General features: G+C 46.5%; 1 protein-coding gene across 6 annotated transcripts in view; it reads right to left on the bottom strand.

Moving 5' to 3' along the window:
• Positions 1–26,187, bottom strand: part of RAI2 (retinoic acid induced 2) — a 61,468-nt gene extending 35,281 nt beyond the window's left edge. The window contains exon 1 of one of the 6 annotated variants that reach the window (XM_081042809.1): positions 25,944–26,187. The gene's annotated coding sequence lies outside the window, so the exon portion shown is untranslated. Of the gene's footprint in view, positions 1–25,356; positions 25,754–25,943 lie in introns of those variants that run through there. The other 5 variants (XM_081042805.1, XM_081042807.1, XM_081042806.1 and 2 more) reach the window with 5 other exon arrangements.
• Positions 26,188–27,115: the final 928 nt, after the last annotated feature.

Genomic DNA, 27,115 nt, shown 5'->3' with positions numbered 1-27,115 from the left:
CTAATAAAAAAAACAAAAAAGAAAGCACTAAGATAAAGACCATAAAAAATAAAAAAAATTAAATAAAAACGTTCACACTCAAAACTGCATTTTGGAAAATCAAAACCAAAAGGAAAAAGTCATCCAGGACACTTAGGCCCCCAACAAATCAAAACTATTCATTTGATTTTATTGTTGTTTTTTTTTTAAGGAAACAATCTACCATGACAGAGATACAATTTTTGTTTTTTCTTTTTCGCTCTGTATTTTATAAGTCATTTTCCTCAAGGTTACAGAATGGCATGGAATCCCCTTAAATAGCAACGCCCACCCCCTTCCACTCCCCCCACCCTCAGCGGGTGTCTTCAATGATTCCATTTACCCACACCTTTCTGCAGTGTCACATCTGTCATGCACAGTACTGGGAGTGACGCTGACAGGGAGGGAGCAATGAGGTGAAGGCTGCCTGCCTTCACTGCAGCTTGAAAATTAAATACTATTTAGTGCTGTCCTCGCTTGTGTTAGCCGCCGATCTCAAACTTCTCCACAGCAGAGATACCTGGCGGTGGCTTGGCTGACCCCTTGCGTGCATGATACAAAAGATGCCATGGAATTTGCAAAATTCCCAGACGGAATTCATGTCTGTGCCAGAGATCCTTTTTTCTCGGGGAGGGGCATGGCTTCATTTGGGTTCCCCGCCCCAAAAAAGGGCCTGAGACAAAGACTTGAATGCACATAGTTTTGTAGGAGGAGGGTCCTGGTTGCTGGGGTGTGGGGGTGGAGGTGAGCCTGGGAGGGTAGGCAGACAGGGCATTTAAGGAGCAGGTGCCTGCTGTGGGCAGCCAGAGATCACTTCCTCAGGGAGTTAACTTCAGAGCTACCCCCCTGCTGACCTGGACTGGGGGACAGGGAAAGCTCCTGTATCTATCTCACAATTGCATTGTGGCATTGGTTGGGGGCTGACCCCAGGACACTAACTTCAGCACCTCTTATGTGCAGAACACTTGAGCCATGCCTGCTCCCAGGGCTAGCATAGACATTTTGTCACCAAGGGCCGCAGGGGGTGGCGGTGAGCTCACAGGTAGGTGGAATGAATGCCAGGGACACAGGGATTGGCCCCTAGAGTTTCTGAAGAGAAACGATCAAGGGATTAAGTGCTGCAGACACCAAAATATCTGAGAAGGACCACCGTGTAGGAACAGACCAGTGCGTTCCTCTTTCTAGGCTCTTTGAAATTCCTCCTGGTGTCCGGGATCAGACAACAGGTCGGATTTCCTCAAGGTCTGACCTCCCTCAAATTAAACTGGGCATCTTTGAAGTTGCCTGTACCCAGTCCCTGTGGGGGCTCCCAATGAGAAAATCTTGGCATTGGAGCCCAAATCGCAGCCCAGAGACTGCAGCAGTCAGTGGCCCTTCGAAGGACCCCAATTTACCCCCAAGGAATAATTTTTACACTGGGAAACTTGGCTCCATAAATACTGCAATCCTCACAGATGATGTGTGTTGAGCAGCAGAGCTTTGAGTCTCCAGAGAGCCTGCCACTCTCCCATATGTGATGCTCCCTTTTCCCAAAGGCCACGTAGTAGTCAGATTCAAGACAAGCTGCTTGCAAGTGAAATGCTTCATTCTTCCTGGGAAACGTGCTGGAGTAAGTTCGTGGTTTTGTTGTTGTTTGATTTTTGCAAGCTCTGTATTTGTCAAATGCTATCACAGGCAACACTAAGACAGCTCTACATATGGCCACCAAAAGCCATGCTCAACAATGTCTGCAGCAGCTTTATTTGCAATAGCCCCAAACTGGAAACCCCCCCCCCATGTCCATCAGCAGCAGAACTGATAAACAAATTGGGATACATCCATACAATAAGACTACACAGCAATAAGAAGACATGAACTGCTGGTACATGAGGTAACATGTTTGGATCTTACAGCACTGTGCTAAGTGAAAGCACCCACCACAAAAGATTATATATATATTGCATGATTCCACCTCTATGAAATTCTAGAACAGAGATACTTATTCTATGGAGACAGAAGTCAGAATCATGTTTGCCTTCGGGGGATACTGACTGGAAAAGGGAGGGCTCAAGGGAGCTTTAGGAGGTGCTGGAAATTGATTCTATTTTGATTTGAGGGGTGGTTACATGGGTGTATACACATGTAAAAATCCGTCAGCACTCAAGATTTGTACACTCCATGCACTTCACTCTGTGTTAGATGTATCTCAATAAAAAGATAAAATAGAATTAGTTAAAAAGAATAGTAAAACAAAGTAAGACAGTTCTAGAGAACACTGCTTCCCTCTCTCTAACTCTGCCAGGTAATGCTATGATCAGCGGTAACATAAATGCTTCCCTAGAGCTTGGCTTCCTAAGGGAGAAAATGGTCTAGAGGGTTCTCTTGGGTAAAGCTGGCATTTTTGCCACAGGAAACAGGGAAGGCAGGAGGAAAAACTCAAAGTGAGCCCACAGAGTGTGGAGCCTTTGGTAGGCCCCATGGGTGCCTTGGGGGATTTAATCAGAGCCCCCTCAAACATATCCACATACACCACATGTCCCAGAGCACTGCACATCCACTACACAGCACACACAGAAATCTCATCCACTACACACCACACACACATCACATCCACTACACACCACACACAGAAATCTCATCCACTATACACCACACACACAAATCACATACACAATTACATCACACACACACCACACCCACTACACACACCACACACACATCACATCCACTACACACCACACACAGAAATCTCATCCACTACACACCACACACACACATCACATCCACTACACACCACACACAGAAATCACATCCACTACACACCACACACACACATCACATACACAGTCACGTCACACTGCAGATAAATGCACACAAACACAGAAGATGCCAACACACAAACGCGTGCCCTTGGGAGGCAGCCTTCTCGCAGATCCAGCTTAGTTAAGCTTCAGCGCTGTCTGGGTGATCATCTCCCTCCTCCTGCTGCCAACCACAGCCACTGTCATCATCATTATCATCATTGCCATCGTTCCAGGAACATCCCTCATGGACAGGACGTCTCAGAGAGCACACAGCTGTGCCCACAGACAAAGACATCTGCCTAGAGCCGCCTGCTCGCCCCGAAAGCTGTCCAGGCACATCAGGTTTATGCTTAGTTCTGAGGAATGACTGTCCTGCAACCTTCAGCTCGGTCCCTGCAGAAACCTTGTGCCTATGGCTCTATACTCTCCTCCCTTTCTCTCTGGCCTACTGGCCATGGCCCCCTCCTCCAAGAGGAAGCCTTGTTTCATTTCTTAGTGTGAGACAGTGTCTTCCCTGAAGCCCAGCTCAGCCCTGGTCTTGCAGACATCACTGACCTCATTACCAGGAGGCTGCAGAGAAACCAACCAACAGTGTGAATGTGCTACCTCATCCTGTTGGGACGCCAGTGACTCCTGGCCATTAATCTTTGCCACCGGCTTGGAGCAAACCGGCTTTATTGCGAGATCCTAGAAACCCTTTCTTCCATTGTTATCTGCCACCTTAACTTGAAGAACTAAACCCACTGAGTCCATTTCAATATCTGTTGACCATCTGGACCTTACCTAGTAGTAGGTGTCCACATGTGGAAGACAGTGAAATATGCCTGTCCGTGTCCTCACAATTGCCCTCTTAGGATTCTACCCTACAGAGAGAGGCACAGCATGTTTATCGCTGCTCTTTTGTGTTGTAAAGCCTGGGAACAACATAAATGACAACCAAGAGGGAACTGGTTAATTATCACAGATCGTTACACAGAATATTACCAGTCATTGCAAAGGATAACACAGATTGGTATGTCCTGACATGCAAATAATGTGCAAGAAAATTATTTAAGGGGAAAATAACGGAAAAAGTCATGGGGTGGGAGAGAATATAGATATTGTATACACAAAGTGAACTAATTTTTATTGAATGTGTGTATATGTTAAGAACTTAAAGAATAAAACCAATATTGTACCAGTTTTCTCTGATAATATTACAGAGGGTTGTTCCTTTCTTTGTTTTGGATGTCTATGTTTTCATTTTTTAAATTTTCTATTAGTTTCAGGTGTACAAAACAATTAGACACTTGTACTCCCTCAAAGTGATAACCTCTCAATCTACTACCCTTCTGACATCGTGTGTACTTGTTACTATACCATTGACTATATTCCCCAAGCTATATTTTACATCCTGTGAATATATTTAGTTATAGTTGACATTCAGTATTATTCTACTTCAGCTTCAGGTGTACAGTGCTGTGGTCAGGCATCTACACAGTCTATGAAGTGATCACCCTGATACAATCAGAAATACAAGATGAAAAACTAACATTTTTTTTCTAAGGCCCCATCACTGGCTACCCACTCATTCTTTTTAGCCTTGGGTTACAGATACTCAGAGGCAACTGGATCTTGAAGCCAGGCACACCTGGATGAAACAGTGGGTCCAGCATTTTACAGCTACGGGCCCTGGGCATGTGACCTTGCCTCATTGAGCCTTCCTTTCCTCCATCATCAACAAACCTCACTGAGAGCCTACTCAGCGCCATCCTCTGTACCAACCCTGGGGGCCATCATGGTGGACGGAATACCCATCCCCTTCCCACTTGGAGTGGTATCTACAGCTGTAAAATGAGGGTAACTTTGCAGGTCTGCTGAAGAGATTATTAATAACGTAAATGATTCCTGGCATAAAAGGCCTTTGAAAACTGTTGGTTACTTTTTTAAAACACCCACGGTGTATGACTTAGTTAAGGTACGATAGGTTGCCTAACAAATCACTCCACACTTGTAATGGCTCACTAATGGGGGCTTATTTCTTGCTTATGAAATAGTCTAGGGTAGCAGCTCCAGACCTGGCACTTCCATTTCATACAGTGATCCTCCCTCGGCAAAGGAGGCTGTCACCTTCCATGGTTACCCAGGGACTTGGCTCAATCCCAGACAGCTTGGATGAGAAAAGAACATGAAGGAAAACCTGGAAAACTTTTATGACTGAACCAGAGGTTCACACGTCATTTCCACTCACATTCTATTAGGACTCAGCCACACAGACTGCAAGGGAGGCTGGGAAATGTAGGCTGGCTGGGTGCCTGGGAAGACGAACAAAACACATTTGAGGGACTAACCTGCAATTGCTGCCAGTAAGTTACAGGAAGAAACACACTCCAGTGACTGTGTTTGGGTCCAGTCTGCAAAATGCCAATGCTCAAGGAAGTCTTTGCCCTGGGAAGTTCCGAAGCTCTTCTTTGTTGAACTTTTTTTAGTTTTCTGGAAGAACGCTAGGAAGATATCTTTTTAAACCTCTCTTTTTTATTATCAAGGCTGTCTTGCTACCATATGAGATATTACTAAAAAACAACACCAACCTCTAGCTCTGACCTTTCACAAGATTTGAGATGTTGTCAAAAATAAATGCCAACTCATCAGATTCTGTGTGAAAAAGATGCCAATACACATATAACTCAAACTAAAAGCTGCAGGCGGGAGCTTTACTGTGCCCATATTTTTACCCCTCCTCTCCTAAAGGACCTTATATTGCAGCCAGCGAATCCATGGACTTAATCATGGGAATTAAGAGGAAATACGATTTGTTTTCCTTAACCTGGTGCTTTGCAGAACCACTACTTAAGCATCTGTCTGTCAGAAGGTTACATTATAGATTCTTAGAATCTTACATTACAGATTATAGAAGTCTATAGAGACTTAATTCCAGTCTGGTTTGCTTTTGTCATCCAGAAGATTGTGGAAAACCCACAGGTGTGGTTGAGATAGAGCAAGATGTGCCCAACAAGATATTTTCATTCATTCAATAAATCTATATTGAGTGACTCCTTAGTTATAGCACTGTGGGTCCCAGGTTGAGGATACCGAGGTGGCAGGCCCATTCACTGTCTAGTGGGGGAGTCCGTTACTTGACACAGTTACAACGCAACAAGACACCTGCTGCAGGGGAAGAACGTGTGATGGCAGTGGAAGTGCAGGTTATTAGAAAGGCCACTGATTCTTTGCCATTTCTGATTACTGGGCACAGAAGCATCAAGTAACTCATCAGAGTCGCCTATACTCATTACATGAACTGACTGGAAATACGAAGAGAAAGGCAACGCTCTGGGGCCCCAAGGGCTCTTTATTTATGCTGTCATTGGAAAGAGAAGTGGGAACCATGTTAGTAGCTGCAGATTTGGGATCCCTCCTACGTTCCAGGCATTGTGCATACTTGTCATTCATCTTGCCAGGCAAGTATCACCACTGCCCATTTTACAGATGGCATCTCTGAGGCCCAGAGAGATAATGACACTTGCCCCATGATGTAGTAATCTGTAGGCCTGGGTATCTGGTCTGTTTGACTTCAAAGACTGGGCACTTTTCATTGCCACCCCTCACTACCTCCCCACATGGAAGACCAGGGAAAGCAGACCCAGCGGACAGTGGGGGGACCTATGGCTTCATCAGACTGCTTGGGAGAGGTGGCAAAGCAAGGAGGAAAGAGGTCGGCCTCAGGAGTCAGTGCTCACCTCCTGGAAGTCATGTGAGGATGGACTCTCAACCACTCATTCATCGATTCAACATTTATCAAGCAACAGCTAGGTGCCAGGCGCTGTTCTAGGTGCTGGGGATAGGGTAGTGAATGAGATGATTCTTGGCATAAAAAGCCTTCGAAAACTGTTGGCTACTTTTTTAAACACCCAAGGAGTATGACTTAAAGTAGGATAGGCTGCCTAACACGGGGGCAGTGGAAGAGGGGGAAGTAAATATGCCCCCAATTTTTGTCACACACAAGAGAGGTAACAAAATAGACACCTTCATTCTTGAGGTTTTAAGCACAAGATGACTTTCAATTGTGGCATATACCTTCTAAACTCCTGGGGAAGATAAAGGACACGAACCAAACACAGTGATAGTGATATTTGGATGGCAGGACTACAAATGATATTTATCCTCTTTTTGTTGCCTTTCTGTATTTGTAAATTTTCTAAAATAAGTACGTATTACTTTTATAATCATAAAGAAACAAAATGTACTAAAATATTAAGGAAACTAAAACTCCAAAGAACTAGAAACTTTCTCGCCTGGTATTTAGGCAGTAACTGACAAATCAGCCAGACAGGGCGATGCTTCGCTCCTCTAGTCACACCCAGTGATATGATATCTTATTTCAACACACTGCCTGATTATTTCAGAATTCTCTCACAGGGGTAGCCACAGGAGGAAATATACACTCATCACTGAGATATTAGGGACTGAATCCTGAAGCTTAATTTTTCATTAGGGCATTGTGCCATTTTTCAATTAAGACAGGCTCATCTTTTTTTTTTTTTTTTTTGAAAAGTGCTGATGTGTAAAACCTCATTTCCTTCCTTAGTACACTGGCCTATGGATTTTATTGTTAATTGATTTCCATGTGCTCCTAAGAGTGGCAGAGAAACTGGGCTGGTGAGCTGCATTGCCACCGTGTTCCTGGTACTGGAAAGGAAACTGCAGCTCTGTGAGAACAATGCTTTGGAAAATCCGTAAAAGCCAGTCAAACACATCTAACGTTTGTATGAAAGGGCAGGCTTACTCTCAGCAGCTTTGACAGTGAGAGGGGAGACCAAAAAGCCGCCCAGTCCCTTCAGCAATGAATGTGCTTGGATGAATCGGCCAGGTCTCATTTAGAAGCCAAAGAAAAATTTTCTAATAACCTCTCGATATAGTGGATTCATTGAATTATCTTTTTATCAAAAGTATTTTCTGTATTTTTGAATAAAAGAAGATTGCTGCCATCCCCTCCCCCACCAAGTACCAAATCTAGAAATGTAAATACCCTCACTCAAACAGGGTCTGTGAGGGGCTTAACGTAACATTTTGTTTCCTGCTAGAAATATTGTTTCAGAAAAAGTAGAAGCAATGATAGAAGGACCCCAGGAAACATCTGTGTATACAAACAGGCCAGCACACTAGGAATAAAAATGCATTATGAATCATGAAGGTCTAAATATTTTTCTTAGCAGTTTGTTAACCAACATCTGAGAAATAAGGTTCCCTAAGAGTCCTCCGTCAAATGCTTTCTTCGGCATTTCATTTTATTCTTAGGAGAGAAGTAACTCTGAAATCTTATCTTAGATTTTAGCAATGAGTTTTCTATTAAAAGTTATTTCTTTTCCATCTCAGGCTGAGCAAAGCTCTGGGCCAAGGGGGGTTAGGGAATTTGTTTCATAAAACTGACAGCTTGGCGAGCATTCAATCACTCAGCACTACATAGCCCAGGAGAACAAATAAGTTCTTTTCTGATGCTGCTCCAGGCACATTATGATGTATTACGTTGGTGCAAAAGTAATTGTGGTTTAAAAGGTTAAAAACAATTGTGAAAACCGCAATTACTTTTGCACCAACCTAATATGTTCCATAGTTTTATTCCTGCACTCATCCTGTTTGCCTCCTGCAGCAACAAGGAAAAGGGGCAGAAAGCACACCAAAAGCTATGACAAAACGGATGAGGAAGTGAAATTAATCACACCCTCATTTGAAGATGAGGGAAAATGAACACATCGGATATGCTGTTTTAGTGGTGATACCCGGCCTTCCTTTCCAGGAGGCCAATACATTCAGGAGACTCTCGGCCATTTTGTTGTCCTGTCCTCAATACTTCCGGACACATGTCTTTTTTGCAAGATCCTACAGAGGCTTTAATGGGCAGATAAGGCCAACTTGGTGGCTGCCTTTGGCAGAGGTGGCACCAAGGGCAGGCTACTGGCTCACAGCCTGGGCATCATTCTGGGCAGCAGAGACAAGTCTGCCCCCAAACCCTGCACCAACGGAAACTTCATGTTTAATAGGCCTAACTCGGAGCAGCCAGAGAAAGGAAACCATTACAAAATGTCTTCCCTCCTCCCTAAAAAAATTACAAGAACTTTTTTTCCCCCCTGGTACTCATACACAAAGATACATTTGAAAAATTCTTGCGTGAGACACAACTAATCCATGCTGCTGGAAGACAGTAGTTACTGTTGGTGATGAGTAATGAAGAGGGTATGGGGGGGATGCTGGGGGCTAATGTGGTTCCTGTCTCCATCAGGGTGCCGGTGACATGGGTGTGTTATTTGTGAAAATTCTTCAAGCTGTATATTTAATAACACGTGCACTTTTCTGTACGTATGTTAGGATTTTAGACAAAAATCTGAAAATAAAAATCCACGAAGGATCATTTTTAGGACTTCTCCCATCCATTTAGCTAGCTTTAAAAATCAAACGTTACCAAGAAAAGAATAAGCCAGACCCTCCCACAGCTTAAAACTTCTGACCTATTGAAAGTGTATGTGAAATAGAAAGACTTTTAAAAATGTTGATACTAGCTAGTGTTTAAGCTTTTACCCACCTTGTCCTTTATACTTGGGAAAAAATATACTGTAGGCCATTTTGCTATAACTAATATCTACTCCTTGTGACGTGATATTGAAGGGCACAGGGAAATAACAAAGCTCATTTTCACTCTCAGACTCATGGTAGGACAGGTTATTACTGTTGGGGGCTGTTTCCAAAGACCCAAGTCCCATTTGGAGTCTTTCTCACTCTTTCACTATTGGAGCCCTATGGCCACAGGAATCTCATCCTTCTTCACATTTTCTCCTTTCTCTTTTATTTCCTTGCACTGAATTCTGCCTTATTCCTGCTGCTGCTGTCCACCACAAGAATGGACTGACACTATTTCCTGTCACTGGTGTCACATGACCGTGTCACCTCACTCTCCGTTTCTCTCTGCATTTCTAAATGTACCTGAAGGTTTGTGCCAGGTCAGGCCTTCACAGGAAAAATCTGTTTAGTTAGCTAGTTATTTCAGGGCTCTTCTGTCCTACCACTTACAACATGCTGTCTGCTTACTTACTGAGGTTTATTTTGCAAGAGAAATAGTTGGGATAGGGATGGGGAAGGGAAATTTTTGAATAATGGAAGGCTAGGGTTGCTTTGCAAATTAAGATCCGAATGGGCCACTACTACAAATGATTCTGCATTTTGCTGTTCATTAAAAAAAAGTCTTTCCTAACCATAGTTTCAAGGATGTAGGAATGCGTATGTGAAGAAACTGTTTTGCTCACCCAGGACCCAGTTTAAAATATTCCCACGCCTGGTTAAGGACTTGCAGGTCCCAGATGCCAGAAGGACTAAAGAGTTAGTTCAGTCACCTGAAAGTCACCCAAAATTCCGGTGACTCCCTCAGATGAGCAGGATTACAAAGAAGACAAGGCATAGCCTAGTTTCAAGGAAAGCAGAATGGAGTTTTCAGGCCCTTGTTTTAAGAAAAGCATGTTGTTGGGACCCAGAGAAACCATCTGAAAGGGCTTGGGATATGTTCTTGCTTTTCCCATTCTCAAACTCCCTTTCTGCGCTGTGGCAGCATCACTACACCAAGTCTCCAGGCTCAGCTGGGTCTCCACTGCTTTGGGCCTGACCAGCCCAGCTGTCCATGTTGCTCCCCTGGCAGGTGGGGTAAGCAGCTTATCCTGATTTGCCCAAGACTGCCCAGGTTTTAAAGCTGAAAGTCCTATGTCTCAGGAACCTCCCCCGCACCAATCCCAATCCCAGGCAAACCAGGAGAGTTGGTGACCCTAGCGCCAGGCCACCAGCCAAACTCCTCTCCTCCAGCTGGGCCCAGTAAAGGCCTGAAGCAGAATCCCCCCATTCCCCCTGCTGCTTACAAATTCAGGCCTATTTAAAGTATATGAACTTGGAAAGTGTATTCAAAGCTACTGATTGAATGTGCTCCTGGTTGTGAACTGTCTATCAGGTTTTCTACCCCATCCCCCATTTCTGTCCCTTTATTGTTTTCATCATACTCCCTTCAGAAATTGGGGCTTACATGATTCCATGGGTCAGTGCCAAGGTTTTCTGACCACTCACTTAGGTCTGGGCTGCCTCAACCCTGGCTGCAAAGGAAGGTGGGGCCCAGGTACCCAATCTCTTCTCCCTCCTGAGTTCCCTGGCCCATCCAGGGGCCTAAACAACAGAAACCAGGGTGTTGTCATAATTTACTCTGTCCACCAGGCATCACCACGTCCTACAGAGTCAGTCTCCTAAATACTTCTAGAATCCAACCACTTACCTCCCCATCCACAGCCAGTACGATGCTTCAGTTCAAGTTCATTGCTCTCCCTGGATTATTACTGCAACAGAGCCTTTCTGGTCTTCCTTCCCTCCCACCCCAGCTCATTCTCCACTAGGGGAAAAAAAACCAAACACATAAAGTAGATAATATCGCGGGCCTCTGTGAAACTGCTCAGGATAAAGTCCAAGCTCATTATCAAGGCTTAATAGCTATTTCTAAACATTACTGAGGGTTTAAGTGAGAGCACATATATTAAATTCCTGGCCAGGTGCTTCAGCTCCATCATGGATTTGGAGAACTTGGAGTGCTTCACCCCGTCCACAGAAGTGGTGAAAAGTGTGGGGCATTTGGCATTGGCCACAACAGAAAGAGGAGGCAAACAACAGATATGAAAGAAGGATCCCACACAGATGAGGGGTGAACAGCTATGTGTCCAAATATCTGAGATGGAGTTCAGAGTAGGTCTGGTTGCTCAGAGGAAGATGGGTCTCGTCCCCTCACGAGTGGTGGTACAGAGATGAGAGCCCAGGGCCAGGGCCCCACTGGTGTGGTAGGATTTGCTGAGCTCTCGGTGGGTGATGGATGGCACAGAGCTAAGTGGGAAGATAGAAGTACTCAAAGCAAAGAATGTGATATTTCATTTCACCACTGATTAATGGGGATGGGGCCCATGTAAAAAGAGAAATGAGGCCTTGAGTTCATGCCTTTGAAGACTTGCTTTTGGAAACAAACCGGGGGAAATTTGTGTGTTTGTACTTTTTTTTATTAAACATATTATATTATCAGCATCTAAGTGCTGCAGAGCACAGTGCCAAGAACCAAGAAGGGCCGGGATGTTGTAGATGGTGATTAAAATGAACTTTAGGAAGTGCTGCTTGGCTCAAGAGAGTGAATGTTAAGACCAAGACCCCTGCCCACCCCCCAAAGAAACATGATTCCCACTCTCAAAAACCAAAACAAAAACAAAGAAGGAAAAACAGAGAGAGAAAAGAAGAAGGCACAGGTTCCGGGGCAGAAAGAACAGATTTGTACACTTAGGAAAAAAATTATTCCACATTACTCTTACTTTACAAGTATCATGCAGGGCAGCCTGTGGGGTCTCAGCTCCTGCTCCCCACATAAGAACACAGGACATGGTGAGGCCAAAAAGGAACACCCACGGAGCCATAGATAGGGGAGTCATACCACTATGGTCTCACTGGAGGCTGTGTTGGAGACACAGGAAGCAGGAGCCACACTGTCCACCATTGTATCTTCACCTTAATTAAACTCTTGGCTCATTTGGAGAGCACAGGGCAGATGCCCTGAGACGGAGACGAAAGGGTGTGAGTGGCAAGGGGTCCCGGAAGGCTGCCTGGAAGTAGACTGTCATGTTTGCCACCTGGACTTTCGAGCTAGCTTTCATCAGTACTGAGAATGTTGTTCTTGTTTAAAAACAAATGCAGATGTAAAGAAATAGCTGAGGTTACTCATGAAAGTAGTCTTATGAATACTTGTTGTGGGGACAGAGCCAGGAGTGCAGTTTCCAGGCTCTCGGCCTCACGTGGAAAGGTGCTGGCTCAGGTAGTAAGTGGCCATCAACTGTGATCAGATGGCCATCAGCTGTGGCTAGTTGGCCGTCAGCTGTAACCAGTGAGCCACTGGCCACTAACATAACTGCCATCGCTTCGCTAGCAGAAAAATGTGGGCTAGCAAGAAGATGGTGGCTGGCAAGCGCGGACTGCTGTTAGGACGGCGGGTTGCGGACAGTGTGGATCCAGCCTCCAGTGAGACTATAGTGCTGCCAGCAAGAATATAGTGGTGTGACTCCCCTATCTATGGCTCCGTGGGTGTTCCTTTTTGGCCTCACCATATCCTGTGTTCTTATGTGGGGAGCGGGAGCAGAGACCCCACCTAACACCCCGCATGACATGGGGGGACTGTGCTTCTTTATCTGTCTGCCTCACTCGCTTCACTTTTCTTTTTCTTTCCTAGTTAACTTTTCTGTCACCATTTAATTGCAGGGAACAGCAGATCAGACAACCAATGGGCCCCTCTATTTGGGCTTGCCCTACATCACCAGGGTGGTCAGGCAATTCCTAGAGATGGTGCCTCTTCCTTCACCCCATCTGGCTTCTCTATCCCCTCCCAAGGGGCCCCAAATTAAAATGAATGTATTCCAGAACAACTGCCAAGGGAGTGACCAAACCTAACTGTGGCCTAAATAAAGTTGGGACTGTCCAGGTCCCCAGGACAGTAGCAGGAAGGAAGCTTCTCCCAGCTGATGTGAGCAAGTGACCACTGCCATCTGTATACCAAGAGGTAACAGCTGGATCGCAGGTCCCTAAGCCCAGGTGGATAATATACAACCAAAGGTCCTAGCATCCGCAGCACCTGGGAACTTGCTAGAAATGCCAATTCTTGGGCTTCACTCCAGACCAGCTCTGGAGGTGGGTCCCAGGAATCTATTTTTAACAAGCCCTCCAGGTGATACTAATGCACATGAAAAGCCTGAGAACCACCTGTCTACAGGCCTCTGAGAGTGGGAGGAGCTGTGTAGGGCTGGGAGGGAGGAAGAAAAATGCCAAGCTGGTGGGCATTCCAGGAGAGGGGCATATAACGTGAGGAGCTGAGGGGCAGAATGGGATAGTGAAACAAGCTTGTTCTACAGCTGCACTGTCTAATACAGTAGCTACCAGTCACATGTGGCAATTTACATTTAAAATTAAAAATAGAAGGACAAATATTGCATGATCTCACTTAAATGTGGAATCTTTTAAAAAGCCACTCATAGTAACAGAAAGTATAATGGTGGCTACCAGAGGCTGGGATGTGGGGGAAAAGGGGAAATTTTTTAAAAAGAAAAAAGAAAGAAGGTATAAGGGTGGTGGCCAGGGACGTGGGGAGGGGTAACGGTTATTGTTTAATGGGCACAGAGATTCAGCCTGCAAGATGCAGAGAATCTGGACAGGGCTGGTGGTGACGGATGCAGAACAATGCACTTAACACCACTGACTGTACACTCCAGCAGGATTAAGAGAAAACTACTTTTTTATAATATTTTTTGAAAGATGTTATTGGGGAAGGGGAACAGGACTTTATTGGGGAACAGTGTGTACTTCCAGGACTTTTTCTAAGTCAAGTTGTTGTCCTTTCAATCTTAGTTGTGGAGGGCACAGCTCAGCTCCAGGTCCAGTTGCCGTTGCTAGTTGCAGGGGGCGCAGCCCACCATCCCCTGCGGGAGTCAAACCAGCTACCTTGTGGTTGAGAGGACGCGCTCCAACCAACAGAGCCATCTGGGAGGCAGCTCAGCTCAAGGTGCCGTGTTCAATCTTAGTTGCAGGGGGCGCTGCCCACCTACCCTTGCAGGATTCGGAGGAGTTGAACTGGCAACCTTGTGGTTGAGAGCCCACTGGCCCATGTGGGAATCGAACCGGCAACCTTCGGAGTTACGAGCACGGAGCTCCAACCGCCTGAGCCACCGGGCTGGCCCAGAAAAAACTATTTTTAATTAAATTAATTAAAAACAAAATTAAAAAGTCAGGCCTCAGTCACATTAGTCACTCACTCGAGTGCTCATTAGAGACTTATAGCCAGTGATTACCGTATTAGACAGTGTAGGACATTTCTATCATTTCAGAAAGTTCTATTGAACCAGGCTGTATAGAACCGCAGTTCTACCTCCTATGAGCTGTGTGACCTTGTGTAAATTACTAACCCTCTCTGAACCCCGATTCCTCCTTTATGAAATTAATCTCATAATACGCACTTATCTCATATGATTTTTCTGGAGCTGGAAATAAAATAATAAATGTAAATTACCAGGTACAGTTGTCCAACCTATAGCAAGAGCTTGATAAATGATAGGTAATATTACTGCTACTGTGATTTTATGAGCAGCCATTGCAGACATTTTCTAATGGGATGGACAGTCTGCATTGGCTATGATGGACTCCTTCCACTACATTGTCATTGCAAATTTTAGAGCTCATGTAAGTGGCTTTACTTTCAGCAGGACAAGCCAGTAGCACCATCCCAAAGCAATACCCATTTGCTGGCAGGCCAGAAAGGTGGCATCCTGATCCAGAAGCAGTATGTAAGAGACTTGTAGTAAGGCTACAATTCTCGAAGCCAGAGAGCCTCATTTTGTGGGGGATTATCTTTTTATGAAAACAAAACAAAACAAAAAAACAACACTAATGTCATAATCCCTGGGATGTTCCATTACATTAGACCAAAGGCTTCAGTGTTCTTCATCTACAAAGATGCCCAAGAGATCCTGTAACCTTGGTGCAAACCTCCCCCCATATAAGAAAACAAACAAAATCCAGCCCAGAGTATTGCACAACCCAGAGACATCCTCCCTACTGAAGGCCAGTCATGAGGGGGAGAACGGGAAGAGCGCTTCGTATGTAGCATTTTATTCTGATTAGTTCGGAAAGAGAGTCACTGAATGTTCTTGAGCTAGGGCGACAAGGCTACAAGGGTGCTTTAGTGAGAGGAATAGCAGCTGGGGGAGCAAAGACAGGAGTCAGGTGGAGCAGTGAGAAGACTGGAGCCACACCCAAGCGAGCCGTGGAGGCCTGTGCTCCTGGTGGCAGGGGGACAGGGCCGAGGACAAGAGGGGGGGCGTCGAGCCTCCGGGAACTGGCAGCAGCGCTGACATCTAGAGCCAAGGATAAAGGGAACAGGCTCCCAGCATTAAGGTTGCTTGTTCAGACTTTATGTCCAAGAGGCCAGTTTTCCCCTTCCGAGTCTTCTGTTGAAGCAATTCCATTCTTCACAGGAACTGTGGGCAAAGCCAGCACTCTGTGGGTGATGGGTCAGGAGAGTCAGGTAAGGGACTTGGAACAGGACATCTCAGGTTGGTTTTTCAGGCTTAGAAATGATCATAAAGTCTCCCCCTCCTGATCCACTCAGGTCTCCAGGGTGACTCCCAGACTTTTCTAATGTTCAGGATGAGTAATATTTTTTTAAAAATTGGAGGATCCAACAGGAGTTGGACAACTTCTGACTGTCTAAAAAAGATGTTAAACCACAAATGTCATGTCCTATCTTGATCATTAACAAAAGAGATTTTAACACTAAGAGAAGTGGGAAAGACCGTTTTAGAATAAAGGGCAATTCTGTAAAATGGAAAAGGTTTAGCTTAAAAAAAAAAGGAAACGGTACATTTTCATTTTTCTTACATTTCACTATGAATGGGTAGAAATTTTGTCCCATGGAAGCAGTGGTCCACAAGCCTGGTCTGTAGGGACGACTGCTTTATGTGACATTCCCAAATGGTTCCCTGTGTGACTTGGGCTGTCAGAATCAGCTCTGATGACCCCAAATCCAGCTGCCAAGCTAATAAGAGCAAAAACAAAGCTTGAGGTTTCTGCTGTGGGTGTGTCCAACATGGAAAGGCAGGATGAAACCAGTCTTTTCTGGCCTTCTTAAAATGCAAGTGATAAGCCACAGAGGATCTTCGAACAAATGGTCTCATATTGATATTTTCACATTCAATAATTTCGTATTTAGTCTAGTGGGTTAGTGATTTTTTTTCATAAAAGGAAATTGCAGCCAGAGCTAATTGCTCAATCTGAAATGTATCTGGATATTGTTTAGATGTTGGAAAGGAAACGATAACGTTGTAGAGTTTTAGCAAAGAGGAGGGCATTATTTCAGAAAAAAAGTAAATGTAAGTTAATAGAAAATGTAACCCCGTACGGTTTTCAAAGCTTTGGTTTATATAGTCGAAGAAACAGCACCCCTATTTTGGGCTTTCCTTGACATTTTTCTTATTTCTAAAATGCAAAAGGAAATTCATCAGCACAGCCTCAATCCATTCCCATTCATTGATTTGTTAGTGAATCCATGGCCATTGTAATCTGAAAAAAATAACACCCGTTTCTATGAACCTTTCCAAGCCAGGCTGTGTTCAGCTAAGCTTAATAAAGCGAAAACAGCAAGGACCATCTGGAAAACACTTCCGGAGTCGCAAAAGATAGTGGCAGCCTTTGCCCAACCTGCTATAAATAAGTGTCTCAGAAAAAAAACAAAACAAAAACAAAAAAATCCCACCCGATTTTCAAATCTGTTTCTATTTAATACAGCTGCAATAGAGTTTATTTAGCTTTTCCCTATAGCAGGAAGACTGTTTGCATTTTTATGACAAGGGCCTAAATGTTTTTCACAGCCACATCCATTGCCATTATTTTGAGGAACAACATACCACGCGGGCCTGTTTGCTTCTGCAGCACACAGCAGTGGCCCCAGTGGCCTCAGCATCACAAAACTGGCCTCCAAAGCCCAGATTTATGATCCTGTTTCCTCTCCCAGTGTTGCAACCATCACTCAAATCCTGGCCTGCAAGGGGCTGGCAACTTAGAATGACCAAGTGTCACGTGCAGCAAATCAATTATTTATCTGCCTGGACCCAGCACGCTGTGGAAGTCTGCCAGTTCATTGCCTCTTCCTTCACAACGACATGGAAGAGTCAAATTACTCTTCAAGTGAGACTAGAAGTCACCAATAGAAGGTCTCCTGCTGCCTTGGCAAACCCCTCCACAGTCACCTTCCCGTCTTTCCTCACTGGCTAAGCTTGCAAAGGAATTCCTCTACACGATACTCCAAACTCCTTCAGACACTCTTTGGAAAAAAGGTCCACCTAACCTAACCCTGGATGGCTACTGAATGAAGTGGCCACCACTGATGTCTACACTGAGCACCTGCCCATACCCAGTCCCCCCCAAATGCCCATCCCAGTTGGAAGACGGGCAGGGCAGGGTTGACCCCGGGACACTCTCCTGTGTCAGTGATCCACCTTCTTGGTTCTCCCTCTGTACCCCAAGAGCCTATCCCATTTCCATGCCTGGGCAAGGAATGACACCCTCCCTGTGAATGCATGCCCTTCCTTTCTGGCGTTTCAAGGAACCACCAGAAAGATGATGGCTAAGGGCTTGTCCCAGCGGTAGCATTTCATCTGTTGCTGCTGACTGCAGGCATTATCAGGTCTGAGGTAACTAAGGGAGCCCTGATAACATTCTCTTTCGTAAGGAGAATTGCTGCAAGGAAACAAATGTGTGTAAGGGGAACAAAAGTTGGGAGGGGTAGTGGAGACCACCTGAATTTGAAGTTCCAATAATCTTGAAAAATGCTCTATTTAGCCACCACTGACTTTCTCCCTCAACAGTACTGAAATGCGTGGCAGACAGAGGACTGACCAATCTGAAATGAGTCTATTCCAGTGTTGTGAGCAAAGCTCTCCCGACTGCACTCAGGGGCTAAATTAATTGGCTCAGGCTTAAGATGCTACAGGAGAAATGACAGTGGGGAGGGGACGGGGGTAGAGGAAGACGTCTGGTGGCTTTAAAGGCATGCCTGGAATCAGGTGCATATGAAAAAGAAATTAGGGAGGAATAAACCTGTTCTCTTTATGAAAAGCCAGAGAAGCCATTTATTATATTGTGCCTCCCAATTACCTATGAGTTATTCAATTGCCTGCCTTGAACAAACAAACAAACAAACAAAACCTCTGTGTTTTTGCAAGCTTATAGACCCTTCTACCAACCTTAGAATTGAACAGGCACATGACCTGCTTCCAAATGTTAATTAATCATCCCTACGAATTGTATATATACAAATCAGAGGGGGAAACTGTATCATTTATTATTTCAAATTGAATATTCCCAAAAGCACAAGTTACTAAATCTTGGTCTAGACCACTGGTTCTCAACCAGGGGTGATTTTGTTCCAGACGGGACATTTGGCAAGGTCTGGAGACATTCTGGGTTGTCACAACTGTGTGGGGGGGGGAGGGATGCTACTGGCATCTAGTGGGTAGAGGTCAGAGATGCTGCTAAACATCCTACAATGAACGCACAGGACAGTTTCCCCACAATAAAGAAAGATCTCGTCTAAAATGTCAAAAATGTCAATAGGGCCAAGGTGGAAAAACTGTGCTATCGATAAAGCCAAGCATGCTTGGTCTTCAATATTCTTATCTTTGGCAGTCATCAAAGGGAGAAGACCCCATTGTCTTTGAAATCTAAGGTCAACTAGGAACATATTTACTCCTTCAAAATAAAGGAAATAGTGTCTCAATCTGAATGTAGGAACATTAAAGAAATACTGTGACCACGGTGGGGGTAGGTATGGTGCATTTAAATGCATATTTCATCAGTCTAAGGATGGAAATTAATATCTCATAAAATAAAATGATTATCTAGTTATGTTCCATGTAAAACCAAAATCAATACATTATATCTTAGTTAACCTGCAATTGGAGTTTAAAAACTAAAACAAGGGGAAATGCCATTCTTTCCCATTTCTTGCTAGCTGGGTACACATTTCTGAGCAAGCAGCATTAAAACACAAACAAGCAGACAAAACCTTTTCCTAAAGCAGATTTTTCCAGAGCATAAAAAGCTTCCTGAACCATTCCATTTTATTTACTGTAGATTCAATCAGTTTTTAGTGAGCAAAACATGCAGCCCATTCTCTTGGTTATGCCTGCCTGGCTTTCCAAATGCCCTCAGAACTGGGATGATGAATCACATACTTTGGTCCCACTGTGCCAATTAATAGTAAGCAAAGAATTCCACACAGCCAAGACAGGACTTTCTGCCTGGTGTGTGTGTGTGTGTGTGTGTGTGTGTGTGTGTGTGTGTGTGTGTGTGTGTGTGTGTGTGTCTGTGTGTGTGTGGGGGGTTGTCTTTCAGCCAGTTGTTTCCAGAGGGTCTTAAAAGCAGGTGTTGAGATTCTCTAAAATTCCTTTAGTTCTAAAACATTCTGTGTGGCTCACAATGTCCCCAGCGTGGGGATGGGCTTTGGTCAGGAAAAATGTATGTTCCTAGAGTCAGCCTAGAGCTTCCAGGCTTAAACCATGAAGGAAAGAATGGCTGACAGCTATAGCATTTCAACCCTTCCAGGCCACCGTTCCTTCCTTTGAATTATACACAGCAAAAGCGGCCATACACAAAGGCAAAAATAACAATAACAACAACAACGAAAACGCCCAACCACGCCCAGTCTTGGCTGCCAGCGAGGCCTGACTCTGCTGCTGAAAAAGAACAGTTGCTACAGTGCAGCTGGAGGAGCTTTTCCAGGGAACTGGTAATACCCTGGCTGTTAATGAATTATTTTTCGCCAGAATGTCGGATTCTTCCTGTGCTCCAGTAAACAGTCTGCTTCTGCCTTGGGAAACAAAACCAGCTCCTTCCGAGGAGCTCAAGGAGGTCAGCCAAGGGTCCCCTGTGGGGGCAGCCCCCTCAGGAGCCAGAGCCACAGGCGCCTGACCTATAAATCACCACAGCTCCAAGTTCACTATTCCAGCTCTTTCTGTCTACTTGGGCCATGCCCAAGAGCCCAGGGAAGGGCCCAGGAAGACCACAGTGCCCCTGGGATCCTCCCCCTACCCCGCTGAACTGTCCCTTGGTCATGTTTCCTCATCTTTGGCACCATGGTGTGTGAAATTGGGCTTCCTTGCATTTATTCTGTCTCTCACCACAGAAATTATATTGATTTCCTTGATCTTGCTTTCATCAAACGGTCAGAAAATGACTACGTGTGTCCCCTTTCTCCTTTCTCTTCTTTAAGACTGGCCCCAACCCCAAATAACCCACTCTCAGTATGAAAGTCTACTTGGGACACTATTCACAAAGCAAATCCCTGAGAAGGGTATTACTAGAGCAGGTGTCAGTTGCTCAGGCAGGAGACAGTGCACCAATGGACAAGGGCATTGACCTGGCATAGGGTAGGGGGAAGGAAAAGAAAGGAAAAGGGTGATTTTGTTCCAGCCAGCCCTGCCTCTCCTTGCTCTCGTCTCCATTAAGTTTCAGGAACCCACATTCCTAACAGAACTTAACTGAACAAACATGCTCATGAGCAGGCTTGATGGGGACTATCCCCAAAATAGCACCTTAGCTACCAAAAGTCTAAGTCACCTAATGACAGGCTGTTGTGGCTACAGAGTCAGCCTAATGTCCCCCATCTGCCATGGAGGCAGAGAGCGTTTATGTCCCCCCAAAACATCTGGAGGTGCTTCGAGGCTGAAGGCACATGTTGGTAGTTAGTTTGAGCTGGAGCAGTGCTAATAGAAATATATATGTAATTTTAAAGTTTCTAGCAGGCACATTAAAAAGATTAAAAGAACCAGGTGACATTAAATTTAATACTATCACTTATTTAACCAATATATTCAGAATAATATCATTTCACCATGTAAATGACCTATTTTGCATCCTTTTTTGGTACTAAATTTTAAAAATTCTGTGCATATATTATCCTTATAGCACATTCTGTTTTGGACTAGCTACCTTTCACATGTGACTAGTGCCTACTGTATGGAACAGTGCAGACATAAAGAACATTTCCACCATCATAGAAAGTTCAATTAGACAGTGCTGTGCTGAAAGACCAAACCAGCTGTGGGAAGAAGAGTGACAGGTGAGTGCAGGATGGACCACAGTTATTGAAGTAAGAATGACAGCAGAAATGGGAACTGCAAGGATTGTGATGTTCTGGGAGCCCCCAGTCCTACCTCTAAGTGGAGATTAAAATGAGCTTTTAAGAAAGGCCCAGGGCCCATGCCTGCATAGTGAGAGTATAGCCATTATTCAAGGCATCTGCTGGTTGAACCACCTCCGTCTCAGCTCTTCTGATCTGTTTAAGGCAGGGGATGGGACGGAAGATCACCAAAGTCACATATGTTCTTTCAATAACAATTCTGGGTTTGCAATCTAATTTGGCGAAGCAGATACAGAAACACGATCAAATTACATGCGCCTGTGTCTGTATGTGCATGTGTGTTTGTGTGTGTGTTCGTGGCTGGAGAGAGGAGGGTCACGTGCGAAATACAGAAGTGATAACATAGCCACCAAAATCACCTCCTCATCAGAGGCCATTAGAACACAAGAGAGTGGTAGATTTGAGGGGCTTATCAAAAATTGGGAGACACAAAGGAAACACTCTGAGTGTGGAAAGAATGAAATGAAGGTGTTGGGCAGACAATCAGGTGGGAGAGAGAAGTGATAATCAGAGGCAGTCTCCAAAGACAAGAGCTGCCAACTTTACAGCAAGGATGTCACCCTAATCCCCAAATCAAGCTCAATTCAGAATGCCACACAGGCTTTTATGCCGGGGAGAGTGCAATTAGCTATCTTCCCCCCTCTGGAGAGCCTGGTTCTCTGAGGTGCCCCTTGGATTCTGATAAGGGAGGCAGCAGCATCAAAATACCTCATATATGGATTCAAATCCTTGCTCTCCCAGTGGTTCCAAAATTTCTAGGGGGTTAAGGCTACTATCTGGTTGGAAGGGGGTTGAGGGACTAACTTTGACAATGAAGTTGTATAAGCAAGACCCCACCTCATTTTTATTTAGAGTTTATTCATCTCAGTCAGTTAAGAGTCAGAAATTCCTTATCCACCTTTGGTCCCACTATGGGCCTCAGGCTAATTACTTCATCTGTGTCAGCCTCAGTTTCCTCAGCCACAAGATGGAGATGCGATTGACCATCTCACAGGGACTTGTCAGCTTGGAACTGCCCTGGGGTAGAACTGTGGCATGACACCAGGAACTCCACGTCCACAACAAAACATACATATCTCTAGATTTCCCCCTGCTGGGTCTCCCTTGACAATGACTTACAGCTCCCTCCCCATCACCGTTCACTCCACCAGCTCCACCAGCTCCGTCATGTAGTAACTCAACTCTTAATTATTAAGTAACAGTTGGGTGTTGGGTATTCCAAGATGAAAAGGCACAGTCTTTCCACCTGAACTAGTTCAGGACTATTTGGGATTTATCTACTTGGCATATAAGCATGCACCCTGGGTGACTGGCTGTGTCACTGGTAGGCTGCCCTCACCCTTAGGTACCACATTTTGTGAATGGGTAGAGGCTGAGAACTCTGGCCTTTGGGAGAAATAAATAAGAGACTTGGGGAAGGGGTAGAGGAACATGTTGCCCCTTTGAATCATAACCACTAAAGTCTGGAATCAGACATGTGACTGGAAATTTCTCTGAGCCTCTGATTCCTTATCTGTAAAATAATGAATGTCTCCATCACATCACTGTTACACTCATGTGAAGAGTTTGGCAGACAGAGGGCAACAGCAAATGTTAAATCATTTCCCAATTTATTTCCCTCCACTACCCTCCTCCCCCAAATCTAAGGTTAGAGAAGGAGCAAGAGAATAGACACTTGGTATTTCTGACTGGAGATTCAGAGCACACTGTATGTGACTATCTCCACATCCAGAATATCTGCATGCTGGGTACAATGGATTGGGGGAGGCCAGTGTCTTCCAGTTTTCTGCTCATTGTAACTAGTGCTGTATCTATCTCTCAGTGCTATGGACTCCCAGCGACACCTCAACGCCTCCCGTCCTTTTCTTTTTCTTTCCTGCCTTTCAGAGGCCTCATCTTGGAGGCTGTTTTTTGGGCTACCAGACATTTTATTTTGCAGTTCTTACCCAACTGCCCACCAACCAAGTTCTCACACTGGCAACTGGCATCACGGGGAAAGCTGTTTTCTCTTTTAATCCCGAGATGGGCAGGTTTTCCTGGGCGGAACTTCACTGCTGGAGGTCTGGGGCTTCTTTACATTATAAAGGCTCCCCAGCCTTGGCTGATCCGTGCTGGTGCCAAAGCGGCCGGTATCCCAAGTTCCAGTCTCATTTGGTTCACTGTGCCCTGGCCGCCTTGCTGATGCCTCTAGAGTGTATCTTATAGGATGGAACGAAAGTGCCCATTTGGAAGATATTGTGTATATGTGTGTGGGGGAGGGGGTGCGGCAGTAGATGGCCTCTCTGGGCTTCTAAGAGGCAGAGAAATTGGGATGCCACCGGGCTTATGAATGTGCACCTTGCAGCCCATCCCCAGCTTCTGAAAGTGGCACAGCTCCCCATGTTCCCTTTTAAGAAGAAAACAAGTGCGTGGGGGCATAATGCTGCTCCCGGGCGTGTGGCTCCCACCCGCTGGCCTCCCCCCTGTCCTCTACCCACACTGCCACCCATCTACTGTAACAAAGGCACATCACCACACATTTTCAAAGTTATCAGAAGTCTCTTAGTCAAGCAAGAACCAATTCTGATGACTCCAAAGGAAGAAGAGGGACATTTAGAAAACGGTGGGAAAGATCCCCTGGGAAAAGCACAGCAAACCTTGCCCTATGCACGCAAGGCTAAAAACTGCTTTCTCCCTGCTGGCTGCTTTTCTCTCTGTTCTAAAGAGGAGCTTCCAAGAATCAGCTAAATAAAGGGATCACACCAGAGGAGGAGAGAGAATGCTAAACCAACAAAAACAAAGACTCAAGTGAAACAGAGCGAGCCATGAGAATTCGCGGTTATCAAAACTTTGTTTGGCCGTATCTATCTATCATCGCTGCACACCCGGGCTCTGCGGAATATCATTCTGTTGATGTCACTTATCCTCAGCAAAATATTTACACATCCTTAAAAACGCCAGATGAGGGGGGCCAGCCCGCGCACTGCCGCAAGCTGCCCCTCAAGCGCCGTCGCCGAGTTCGGGGCCGACGGTGAGGTGGTGGGGCAAGACTAAGGGTGGCTCCGCCAGCACAGGTAAGAGCTATGGATAGTTCCCGGAACGCGGCCACCCCGGCGCTGCGCCCTGCCCTGCCCACCTCTCCCCCACCTGACTCTGCTAGAAGCAGCACATCCCCGATATGGTGTCTGCGCCTCCTCCGTCTCCCCCTGCCTTTCTCATTGATTAAGTTCTCAAACCATTGTTAAAGCCGGGTTGCTTTTCCCTGGAAAACTGGGCTGAATTCATTAAGCTTCCGTGCCACAAAAGGAATATTCATAAAAGTTTGGCAGGCAGAAAAGGAGGTTGACTGCGTGCCACGGGGTGGGTGACAATTCGCTTCTCGAAAGCCACCTTCTTCTTCCGTGCCCCATCCCTCTCTCCATCCATCCGTCGTGCCCCAAACCTACTCCAGGGACTTCTGATAGGGAAACACAAAGCAGCAGCTGTTTGGCAACATTTCTACCCCTCGCAGGCAACTGTGGTGGGATGCCATTTCCCCACCCAGGCGGAGCATATCCGGAACAATAGTCGGGCTTTAAACGGCAAACAAGCAAACACACAGAGCACAACCCCAACCCCGAAAAAGCCAACGCGGCGACAAGCAATAACTCCCTCCGCAGCAAAAGACATCGCGGAAACGCACGCAAAAATGCAGCGAGAACGCTGTTCGGTGCCTAACATGGCAGAAAGCCTGAGCCGCTGCGGCCACCCTGGGTCTGAACATTGGGGGGCACGAGGGCGTTCGGGGCGCCGACGCAGACTCACCCGGCTCCAGGAGGTTGCGGGGCTGGCTGAGCGTCACAAAGGCGAGCCCAACGCGATCTGGCAAAACCCAACTTTCCACCCGGCTCTCCAGGGCCGCCAGATACGTCAACAGAATCCATCTTTCGAAGGGCCTGGAAGGCGCCGGGTTTTCCGGGCCGGGGCAGAGCGGCAGAGCCAGAGGCGGCCCCGTGCGGTGCCCAGGCGCGGAGTCTGCCGCGCGCCGCCCTCTGCGCCGGGTGCCAGCGCTGGTGGCGGCCCGAAACCCACTTCGGGGCCCCCGCCCGGCGGCCGGCGCCGCCTCCCCGGCCGTCCCCGGCCCCGCCGGCCAGTGCGCGGCGCCGGGAGCGGGAGCGGGACCCGGGGACGCCGCACGGGTGGCGGCCTCAGCCTGTGCGTCCCCGCCCCCGCCCGGCCCTCCCCGCTGGCCCCGGCCTCCGGGCGCCGTCCTGCCCCCAGGAGCAGGCCCCTCCCCGGGCGCCGGGCCCTGCCAGGCGCGCCCAGCACGGCGCGCCCCCTGCGTCCAGTGGCAGGTCCGCCCGGGGAGGGCGGGGGGGACCCCGACCCGTAGGGGGCTGCGCGGCCGGTACCTCGCAGTCGCAGCCGCCGCCTCCAGGAAGCCGCAGGGTGGTCGCGGGTGCGGGAACTCTCGGGTCCGGCCTCGCCGCCGGCCGCCTGAAGAGGATGCGCAGCGGTGGGAGCCGCCGTCGCCGCTGTCACGGAGCTGCTGTCGCCGCCGCCGCTGCCGGTTGTGCGTGAGCGTGTGTGCGCCTGTGTCCGGGCGAGTGTGTGTCTGCGTGCGGAGCCCAGCCTTTACTATATACACCAAGGGGTGGGAGGAGGCGGGGCAGGGGAGGGCTTGGGGGAGGTGGCGGAGGAGGGGGAGCAGAAGGGGGGCGAAAGGGTACCCGAGGAGGCGGCGGCGGAGTGACAGGTGATCTCGCCCACGGGGAGGGCGTGGTTGTAGGAGGCGAGGGGTGGCTGGAGGAAGGGGCAGCCGGGGCGCGGGGTGGCGAGTGGGGGTGATGAGACGCCTGGGAGGGCCGGCGGGCTAGGACCATTCCATATCCCAGGATGGAGAGGAGTGAGAACAGAGCCCAGGAGGGAGGAAGTGGCTGGCTGATGGAGGCCGGAGAGGTGGGAAGGACCCAGGGATCACCTCCTAAAATGTCAATTGTGATACATGTCCAAGATCCTTCTCACGAAGTGTGAGATTATTAGAGACAAAGTTAGTCCACGGACAATAATCTCATTTCCACGTAATTGTTTGAGAGGCAATTCATTTATGAATCTAACATTTATTAAGCCCCTACTGTTTGCCAGACACAGGGCTAAGAACTGGAGTTACAGACAGAGATGATGAATATATGGTTTACTAACCAGTAAATAAATAATAGGTATCAGCAGTACTATTGATCATTTTAAAACAAAATAAAAAAAACCTAAATCCTATAAATGTTTTAAGACAGCAAAGGAAGCAACTACATTGGTTTAATTGATCCCTAAAGATGTAGATTTGTTTCCTGCTAATCAAAACAGAATGAAGATATTTGAGAGAACAGCAGAGCAGACATGAATGACTTTAATCGGAGCAGAAAGCAGTCTGAATCTAGCTGTCCTTTGCATGTTCATATCTCCTTTAATCCCAACACTGAGTGGTAACCATGATATCCCTCTTGTATTATAGAATTTGGGGTGGCCGACCAGAGTGTGAAATACATACAGAGAAGCCTGGTTAAGTTTATAATTCGTATGGGAAGCT

Source organism: Rhinolophus hipposideros, assembly GCF_964194185.1.
Source record: "Rhinolophus hipposideros genome assembly, chromosome: X".
NCBI lineage: Eukaryota > Metazoa > Chordata > Mammalia > Chiroptera > Rhinolophidae > Rhinolophus > Rhinolophus hipposideros.
The sequence above is the reverse complement of the archived record's forward strand: the minus strand, read 5'-3'. Positions and strand labels throughout refer to the sequence as shown.